This window comes from Theropithecus gelada, chromosome X (genome assembly GCF_003255815.1).
Source record: "Theropithecus gelada isolate Dixy chromosome X, Tgel_1.0, whole genome shotgun sequence".
Classification (NCBI taxonomy): Eukaryota; Metazoa; Chordata; class Mammalia; order Primates; family Cercopithecidae; genus Theropithecus; species Theropithecus gelada.
In genome coordinates, this window is record NC_037689.1 from 88024283 (window position 1) to 88035411 (window position 11129).

The following is an 11129-nucleotide window of genomic DNA, read 5'->3' on the forward strand; positions in this document are numbered from 1 at the left end:
ATATGATCATCTATTCAGCTCAGGACTTCTCCATGTATCTAGTATTGTACTTGCATGACAAAAGTATTATATATAGATAGATATATAGATATAATATATTAAAAAGTTTGGATGTTGAGGATAGAAAGGGAGATGAAATAAAGGATTAATTCATGGAATTGAAAATGGAAAGAAACAAAGCAAAAACTACAAGTAGTTCTTTGTCCCCAATTTCTTTTTTATCCAACAAAAAGAATTAAATATTGTAACAAGTGTGGAAATTTACCAGAGATATTTGGGGTTCTGACTCCAAAACACCTACCTTACCCTATAACCAAGTAGAATCAGACTGGCCAAAAGCTAAATTTCCTTTAACCTGCTTCAAGCTCCTGGAAACTAGCTCATTCCATTCCAGAGGAAACCTAAAATGTCATTGAATTATATCCTTGTTAAAAAGAGAATGATTAAGTTGAGGAAAAGGAAGAGAATATAGTGGAAGAGAAAGAAATGTAAACTGAGGCACACATACATGCACCCTAACAATATGATGATAACCCACTCTAAAAATTGCTAAAACCAATAGGTAGTGTGATGACTACAAAAATTACAGCAAAGGCAGCAGCAAAAGTTGAGAGCCAGTCAGGTGGACATGGGACTTCCAAGAACCTCCAGGGTTGTCCTGTAGTGATAGTAGTCTGTCGTTGTTATTTCTATTACATTTTCAGAAGTGATTTTGTGTCTTTAGGGAAGCAATTAGGGAGAAGGAAGCAGAAAGGGAAATAATCAATATCTAAAATGCTATAGAATAAGAAGAGGTTGAAAAAAAAATGAGTAACCAGAGAAAAGATATGTCTGACTTGGGTACAATTCCTTCAAATTAAACTGGGTCATATTCTTGGAAGATGCTGCACAGTGATACTTCCCAACAGACACAGCAGCTGTGGACTAAGTCCGGATGGTTTCCTCTCTGCTTCTGGAGTGAGCCAGCTCATTCCCCAGGAGGGCATAATGGGCAGTCAACTTCTGACAGTTAGAGTTGAATGAGAAAGAGAGATGCAGAAGAGAAAAATGTAAGCAGTGGCTACCACTCACTTTGACCATCACATATTTTACACGGAGGCCTATGGAATAGTGCAAAGACTTGTTTATATTCAGAGGTTTCAGCTTCCTGGATCCCCAGGCTTCCAGTAAGTGTAAAAGAAATCTGAATTCTGAAGACAAGAGAGAAATATGGAAGGGAATTGACAGACAATAGCTAAAACGCAATAAGAAAGCAATATTTTGAACCATACATCAGAGTTCAAAGAAATAAAGGATGAAAGATAGATAATGGAGAGGAATGAAGAAAGAATTGGAGAAGGACTGGTGCTAAAGAAGAAAGGGCTCAGGAGGATTGAGGAAAAGTGAGAAGGGGAGGAGGGAGAAGGGGGGAAGAGGAAGGAAGAGGTGAGGAGAGAAGGGAAGAGGAGAATTAGAGAGAGGGGAGAGAATTGGAGAGTGGTGAGAGAAGTGAAAAGGATGGGGGAAAGAAGATGGGTAGGAGTAGGAGGGAATGGGAGAATAGGGGAGGAGGAGAACACAGGAGATGGGCAAATGGAAGATAGGAAGAGGCATGAGGTGGAATTTGAATGAAGAAGAGATGAGAAGGAAAAGGATGAAGAGGAGTAGAAGGGTGGAACAGGGGAGGAGGAAAAGGTGGAAGGGAAACAAGAGAATGTGGGAGGAGAGAAAGAAGACAGGCAAGATCAAAATAAAAATGGGAATTCCCAGAGTAATGAGGAAGGGAATAAAGAAGAGGAGGGGAAGAAGATAAGAAGCGGATGAAATCCTACTCTTATCCTGGCATTATCTTGACACACAACGAGCAATACTCTTCAAAGTGCCTTAATAACATTATCTCCAGATGAAAGGCAGTCGCAGGAGGAGGAGATATTACCTCTCTCCCACTGAGTTGAAATTCTCATAGACTAAAGAGATGGGAACAATAAAACAGCAGTGAGCACATTATGTCTCCTCTCTTTCCAGAAAAAGAAAAGCAAAACTAGACAGCACAAATGTACACAAGAGAAAGTATGATGCTAAATGTAGAGTGAGGAAACATGGAGAATATTTTGGATTTTGTAGTGCCAACTTCGGCAATTCAATTTTCATTGCATTCAAAGGGGAGCTATCAGCAAATTATTGTATATAAATTTGGGAAAATAACCATGGTGCAATTCCTCTGCAAGTGTAAGATTTTTCATTCTCACTCTGCCACAAGGGGATAGTTATGACTAACTACCTACACTTATAAGAAGCATTGAGTTTCCAGATAACCCAATACAATTTCAGAAACTATACTTTTCCCTCCTGGCATTTCCCTGGGAATATGATAGACAAATTAGATCTTAATCATCTAAATGAAATATAAATCAGAATTTCTAGGGTCTCTTACACTTCCTGAGACAATGTTTGTGATATCAGATGTCAAGTGTCATGGTCAACTGGCACATAAGGATGGAGAGGGGAATGGTGACCAGAATCAGAGATAGAGTTCAGGAGACCTCTCCCCGCACAGGTAAGAATAAAGCTTTCCTTTGAGTGATAGAGAAAGATCTCTGATGAGTCTGAAAATCTAATTCCTTCACCTTACTGCTGGGGGAGAGAATAAAGGAAGAAAACCGCACAGGAAAAAAATAAATAAAGAAGAGAGGGAAATGAAAGACTGAGTGACACAAATATGGGGGCTCACATGTCCCCAACTCTTCAAATACCCCTTCTGTTCACCTGCCCTCCACACCATGAGAAATGAATGAATCCTATTTATTTTTATCCCACACTATCTCAGGGATTTTGAGGATGGAGAATCTATTGCGGTCTGGGCATCTTAAAGTCTAGGTACTTGTGAATAGAGAAAGAAGATTTCCACCCCTCGGAATAGAGGGTGATGGGTAGCTCATCAATATCTTTGAATTGTGGGAATTTGAGCACTCTGGGTTTGGAATCTACCCAGTCAAGATGGTGAGTGGGTGAGACAGAGCTGGGTCAGCAGTGCTCCCCTCTCAGGCAGCTGATTTATTTAGCAGCAGCTTCTGAATTTCCATGATAACCTTCTGAACTTCAATCCAGAAGTTATTGCTGAGACAGAAGTGGATGTAGGGGTTATAGAAGGAGCTGCTAATTGCCAGCCAGTGGAGGAAGAAGTAGAGGCCATTGTGGCTTGAGATGAATTCTCTGCATAGCAGCACCAGGTAGAGGTTAAGAGGGAGCCAGCTGATTGTGTAGACAAGCACCATTGTCATCAGCATCTTCAGGGTCTTCTTCTTCTCCCCATGCTGCCAGATATAGGTGTGGATGCTGATGCCATCAACAGCATTACGGATCCATAGCTTTTTGGCCACATGACCATAAACAACCACTAGTACCATTAATGGCAAGATGAACAAGAGCAAAAAAAAAAAAAAAATTCTCAGCTCAAGGTATTTCCATGAAGATTTTGAAGTATATAGGAAACTGGGTAGGCAGACAGTTTCTTCAGTTATGTTTCTAGGTTATAAGACAGACAGAAAGAGAAACATCACCTTTGTCTTTTCCCTAGGCCTACAGCCAGCTATTTTATGGAAGTTTAGCCTAAGGGAGATACATATTTACTGTCTGTGTCGGCATTCAGCTTAAAATCCAGAGTTAAAAAGCCAGGAGCCTTTGGGTTCACCTAATCCAGATCTCTCATGTGATATATAAGGAAATTATGACCCCCAAATGTGAAGACTTATTTCTGATTACCAAATGCTATGAGAGTTATTGAAAACTGTTATGATAAATCCCAAGTAAAAGAAATTAATTTTGTACCTACGTTTGGAAATGCACTATTCCAGCCCCTACTCCATAAGTTATTCCATGGGACTTCCAAGGTCACAGGTTGCTAGAATCCAACACTGGTTATACTGTGTTATTCTTACCCAATCTCCACCTGGTGAAACTTCTGGCAAATTGAATGTGGCAAAGGAGCACAGTTACTCACAATCCAGATGATAATGATGCTAACATTGTCTTGCATTGGAGTAATCCAAGATTTCAGGGGATATAGCATCATCTGGAAGAAAAAGGATCCCAGCCCCATTCAACAATTCAAATTAGGGTTACTTGTTAGCCATTCATCAACTGGCATTATGGTACAAACCAGCAAATACTGGGTAGGTAGGTGAGAAGTATGCTTATGTACTAATTCAGGTGGCATTTTGCTTCATGAAAGACCAACATTAGTTAATGATGAGTGAAATCTCTCAATGGGAACAACACACACTAGGCCTGTCAGATGGCAGGGGATGGAAGGAGAAAGAGGATCAGGAAGAATGGCTAATGGATGCTGGGCTTAATACCAGGGTGAGGGGATGATCTGTGCAGTAAACCACCATGGCACATGTTTACCTATGTAACAAACCTGCACATCCTGAACATGCACCCCTGAACTTAAAATAGAAGTTGGAAATTAAAAATAAATTAATTAATAATTAATTTCAGTGCAAAAAATAAAGAAATGCAAGTGGACTGACCTTAAACCTTTTGACTCTGAGCAAGGAGTTCTGTGGAAAAGAGGAATGGATGTTCAAATGTGTGACTCATTTTCCCTTTATCGTATATAAGTGGGTAAGAATTCCACACAGCCATTCATTCTTTCTTCCACTTGGCTTTCTTCATACCCCTTTTCCTTCTAGCTTCGTCCCCTATCCTTTTGATACCTCCATGCTCCCCTCCTCCCTCCCTCCTTCCATGCCCCCTCCTATCTCCCCATTACCTATCACCTAGATACCTCCATGGACCCTCCCATCTGGCTTCAGTTACAACCTCTTTTATCTACCTTTATGTCCCTCCCACCTCACTCGTTTTCTGGCTCCCTCCTTTTCAAGTGATTAACTATGTAATTCTTTCCAGTTTCTCACTCCTACCCCATTTCCTTCCTTTGAAATCACTTTCAGCCCTCCTCTCAGCTCTTTCCTCTGTAATTCTGTTAGTTCTTTCCCACTTCAGTTCCTCAGCTCTCACTCACACACTTCACCCTCACCGCCCAGACTCAACTTACCACCAGTCCTGAAGCCACACACACCTCTGACTCAACCCTTCCCTCTTTCTTCCCTTAGCCGGTCCTGGAATGCAGCAAATAAGAAATGTTTTCCAAATGAGAAGAAGAGCGCTTTTTTATCATTTGCTCATTGCCACATCTCTGCTCCCATAGCACCATATCAAATATGGTAGCATTTTTATTATTTGAGGCCAGGTGTCATGGTTCATACCTGTAATCCCAACGTTTTTGGAAGCACAAGCAGGAGAATTGCTTGAGCCCAGGAGTTCGACACTAGTCTGGGCAACATAGCAAGAACTCCACCTCTATGAAAAACAAAACAAAACAAAAAATTGATTTGGTGAAGGTCTGTATTTCACTATCTTGCAATCCCTCAAACTATACATATACATTTATGTATCTTAAACAATTCAAAGAACTCTCTAGGTTATTTTTGATCTTATCTGTATCTAGGAGAAGAACTTGTCCCTTTACAAGACCCGAAGGCCCATGAGAAACACATACCTGATGTTTGTCTAGGGAAATAGAAGCCATGGTAATCACAGTTACATAGGCACAAGAGTATTGGACAAAATGACTGAAGTGACATGTCATTTTCCCAAACACCAAGGAATTACACAGATAATGCACCTATGGGAGAAAGGGCAATGTGAGGCACAGGAAATCACCTCTGAGTCCTCTTACAAGCCCCAAACACAAATAAAGCCCTCTTTGTTATAATAATGGCAAACCACTGGCATTATTGTCTCAGGAAGTGGAAACAAACAAACAAAAATAAAACATTTCCACACTGCAGCTCTCATGCCCTCTCCATCTTCTCACATGCAAACATTCGGGCTTGAAGAAAGGGACATCAAATCACAAAAGCTATTAGCCATCTCGGAGTCCAAGCAATGCATTTGAAAGGTGAGGAAACTGAGGCTGGGTCTTTGTGACATAGCTCTGAAACACATGTCACCCAAAGCTCACCTGCAACATGTCCCTGCTGCAGGCAACCTAAGTGTCTCTCAACAACTGCCAAGGTAGGAGATTAACTCAGCAAGCAACCACAGTCTTGTCTGCTGTAGTTTGTTTTCCCCAATTTGCAAACCCTTTGTGCTGTCTCTCAGCCATTCCCCTCTCTATGCAAACACTTTCCAAATCAGCCCCATTCCGGGGCTCCCTCCAGCCAAAGAGATTTCTCCTTTGCAAATGCAAAGTTGTACCTTTGCTCTCACCCTGCACCCAAGGTCACCCTCCTCAATTAATATACAGCTTTTCTTAGCTCCCCCTTCACCATGGTAAGCCTACTTACCATGAGCTAAGAAAACATGAGCTAAGAAAAGCCAGCATCATGTTGGTCACAGAGATATTGCAAATGAAGAGGCCAGTGGTGGTGTGCACACTTTTGTACTTCATAATCACATGGTTTAAGACACAGTTGCCTAAAATGGCAACCACCACCACAGTGTACTCTATTATTAACCACAATTGCACCTGTTCGTACTGAGACACGATCTCCGAAGCTATGCGACCCGATGTGTTGGCCAGGTCGCCAGTGTTCCACGTGTGGTCAGGCAGCTTGTCAATCATGGATAGCAGGCTATCCTAGCCAGCGCTGCCAACTGCACCTGGGAGGTGGTGGAGGTGATTAGACCATTAAAGCCACTGGGCACACTCAGAGCTTCATGACTCATGGTGCCGGGATTCAGGAAAGTGCCATGGGGCGATTCTGTGGTTGGAGTGTCCAGCTTGACTCCTTTGGAGAACAGTGAGGTCCTTAATCTAATGGGTCAGGGAGCACCTGGGGAAGGGCAAAGGAGGAGTGGAGCACCCGTGAAGCTCTGGGCTAGCAGAAAGGGAGTATTCTAAGGTGTATGAGTTAGGGAGAGGGAAGAAGAGCTGATAACCAGCAAGAAGAACTGGACTGGCTTGGAGTGGGCAAGTGCGCAATGCTGAGCTGGGCAATAGAGTGCTGGGTAGGAGAATGTGGCTGGCTCCAAATGCTCTTCAGCCTGGAGAGCTCAGGCAGCATCCATTCCGAACCTGGGGACAGTGTCAAGCATTACCCTAGCACCACTCCTCCTCTGTGCAGCCCAAGATCGTTCAATTTCCATTGCCTTCAATCAGTCTATGAGTCTGTCCATCCAAGGCCTGCAGGTGCTCTGGGCAGGGCAGAGTCAGACACTGCTACTAGCATTGGGAGCCAGTGCCAGTGCATGTGCCTTCTGCAGCTCTCCTCTACAGAAAATCGAGGGGCCATGCTGGAGCCCTATACCCTAGAAGAGATATTGAATGGGGACTGGGAATCACTGATCTTCTTTGATCCCTCTGCAGCAGTTTCCACAGAAAGACTGCTAAGATACATCAACTGGAAATCCAAGGAGCACGTTCTCTGTATCTGACCCTAAACTGGTTTCCTAAGGGCCCAAAACAGCTTAAGGTTTGTTTGGGGAATGACAGATGTGTTGACAAGTAGCTGAAGACAAGACTTCAGAACTCTGTCTGGAGAAGTACAGAGGACTGGTAGAAAGGGGTTAATGTAGGAGGATCAGACAGGCAGAGGCAGGCCAAAGTGTGAAGATGTAGTCTTGGCCTATTAACTGTGGTCCTTGCTCTCTTTGGTCTCTCTGAATGCGAGTTCCTCTCTCTCTCTCTCTCTCTCTCTCTCTCTCTCTCTCTCTCTTCATCTCTCCCTCTGTGTTCATTCTTGCCTCGAGAATCAGACATTTAATTTCAGAAAAGATGACTTCAATAATTGTTAGAAGGATTCAACCTTTTCTCCAGGGCTTGACTTCCTAGTCAACCCTATCACACAGGGGCTGTGGAAGAGGTCAGCAGCTGCATCTATCTTCTCCTAGAGGATCCAGGAGAGGAGCCACTCAATGTCAATAATGTCAGTAACTACTTATTAAGGCATAAGCAGAAATTTGTTATCACCATTATTATTGTCATCATCATTATCCAGGCATGAGAAGTCACTAAGCAGCCATAAAAGAGGCAAGCAAACTTCAGCCATACACACTTGTGTGTGTGTGTGTGTGTGTGTGTGTGTGTGTGTGTGTGTGTGTGTGTGTACATGCGGGAACCCTGGTTACAACTTCTTGCTTATGGGTTAAGGAATGATTAAAGAAAAAATCTGAGTGTCTTGGAGCCTTTTTGGAGTGACCCAACTTGTGGGAAGATGGTGGCTGATAGGTTACCACTAAATGGCTAGTCAGAAAATTTAATTGAATCCTGGTATTCTGAGTGGGAGTTAAGCCTTCTGAATTTAGGTAGAATTAGGTTTGGAGAAATTATATGGCTACCAGATAAGTTTTTTGGAAAAAAAAAAGAAAAAGGGACGAAAGAATAGGAAAAACAAGCTGTGCCTTTAGTCCACAGAGCAGAGATCATTAAAAACATTTGAAGGAGTTAATAAATGTTGGTTCTACATGGCAAAAGAAACTACCATCAGAGTGAACAGGAAACCTACAGAATGGGAGAAAATGTTTGCAATCTACCCATCTGACAAAGGGCTAATATCCAGAACCTACAAAGAGCTCAAACAAATTTACAAGAAAATGACAAACAACCCCATCAAAAAGTGGGCAAAGGATATGAACAGACATTTCTCAAAAGAAGACATTTATGAAGCCAACAGGCATATGGAAAAATGCTCATCATCACTGATCATCAGAGAAATGCAAATCAAAACCACAATGAGATACCATCTCACACCAGTTAGAATGGCAATCACTAAAAAGTCAGGAAACAACAGGTAATGGAGAGGATGTGGAGAAATAGGAACACTTTTACATTGTTGGTGGGAGTGTAAAATAGTTCAACCATTGTGGAAGACAGTCTGGCAATTCCTCAAGAATCTAGAACTAGAATTGCCATTTGACCCAGCCATCCCACTACTGGGTATATACCCAAAGGATTATAAATCATGCTACTATAAAGACACATGCACACATATGCTTATTGTGGCACTATTCACAATAGCAAAGACTTGGTACCAACCCAAATGTCCATCAATGATAGACTGGATTAAGAAAATGTGGCACATATACACCATGCAATACTATGCAGCCATAATAAAGGATGAGTTTCTGTCCTTTGCAGGGACATAGATGAAGCTAGAAACCATCATTCTCAGCAAACTATCACAAGGACAGAAAACCAAACACTGCATGTTAATACTCATAGGTGGGAACTGAACAATGAGATCACTTGGACACGGGGTGGGGAACATCACACACCTGGGCCTGTCACAGGGTGGGAGGCAGGGGAGGGATGAGTTGTAATGTAATGTAAATGATGAGTTGATGGGTGCAGTAAACCAACATGGCACATGTATACCTATGTATCAAACCTGCACGTTGTGCACATGTACCCTAGAACTTAAAGAATAACAAAAAAAAAAAAAGAAAGGAAGGAAGGAAGAAAGGAAGGAAGGAAGGAAGGAAGGAGAAAGAAAGAAAGAAAGAAAGAAAGAAAGAAAGAAAGAAAGAAAGAAAGAAAGAAAGAAAGAAAGAAAGAAAGAGAGAGAAAGAAAGAAAGAAAAAGAGAAAGCCAGGCCAGCAAACTTTGAAATGCAAATGCCAGTAGTTAGAAACTGAGTCCATCCAACATGGCAATTCCTTCCCTCTTCTCTTTGTCATCATGTGTGCCAGGCATCATGGCCACTTCCAGATGACTCCATATGTGCAAGACATCATAGCAACCTGTATTTGCATATTAAAAAGCTAGGATGGGAGGGCCAGTTTCTTCATGCACTATGTGAATGACACACTTGGTCAAACTAATCCCCTGAGCCGTATGCAAATCAGACACTGCCTTCTCCAGCCTCCCAATATAACCTACTACTTTCCTGCCACGCAGAGGGCTTTTTCTCTCTGTTCAGAGCCCCCCTCCCTCTGTATCTGTATGGGGGGAGCTTTTCCCTTCTTTCTTGCTTATTAAACTCTCTGCTCCTTAAAACCAGTCCACGTATGTTCGTGTCATTTAATTGGCATGAGACAAAGGACCCTGATGTTTCTCTATTCATCAGAGCAATATCATTTTGGTGTGTTGGCTGGGAAACTAAGGTACAACATTCACTGAAGTGGTGAGAATGGAGTGAATCTCCACCTCAGATCTGTCCTTTAATTTCAAGGCTCTCTTCCAACTACCCTGTCACCAAATTTCCCTTTCTTTTTTATCCACAGTGGCTGTGTCTATTCTGTTTATGTATGTAATGTGCAGGAATTTTTACAGCCCAAGGAAACAGGTGTGTCAGTAAAAGCAGGCAAATGCCACAGGCGGTAACTCCATAAGCATCTCTCCCTCTCCACCGTTTTTTTGGTGAGCACGTGGTATTTCTAGGCCAACAGAGCCACCTAGTGGAAAGAGAAATCCTCTTCACAAGACACATTGCTGGTTTTCTGTGGTACATTGCAACTTCACAACTTCTCCTTTTTGTGCTTTTCTACTGGAAACTAGGCTTTATGCTACCTTTGTGAATGAGAGAACTCTGCCTTCAACAGTTAGGAGCTAAATGTTTCCATAGACAAATTTTAGTCTTGATATTGTCCCATAGGCAGGAAAATCACCACTAGGTTCCCACATCCCTTTAAGGCACCTATTCTGTCTCCGATTAAGACAGTACATAAAGGGGATTTTATGTTTGAAAGTTAATCAGAACTGTTTTTCTAAGGGTGAATGCTTTATTTAGTATGGACCATAATAGCGTTCAATTTAGCACATTTCCTCCATTAAAAGAGCTTTGCCTTTTTATAGTATTTCCCAAGATCCTTTTTTTTCCTTTTTCTTTTTTTCTTTTCTTTTCTTTTTTTTTTTTTTTTTTTTTTCTTTGTAGGGAAGCACACTGGTCACACAAGTTTGGGAGATCAAAAGGAAATAATAGGCAGAAGATTAGGGCTTCTTGGGCAAGCATGACTAGGCCTCAAAAGTCTAGTTCCTCTGGTGCCATGGCTTGAAGGGTCATGTCTGCAGCCATGGGTGGCACATTTAACAGGGTGCTAGGACCCAGGAACCAGGGAGGAAAAATACTCGGCGGGGGTGGGGGGGCACCATCACCTTTTTTTTTTCTCTCCACCCTGGGTCACATATGGAAAGAAAGAAGACT

The 11129-nt window shown here is 42.2% G+C and overlaps 1 pseudogene; it reads right to left on the minus strand.

The window, feature by feature from the left end:
• Nucleotides 1–2845: 2845 nt before the first annotated feature.
• On the minus strand, nucleotides 2846–6714 carry LOC112615202 (annotated as a pseudogene).
• Nucleotides 6715–11129: the final 4415 nt, after the last annotated feature.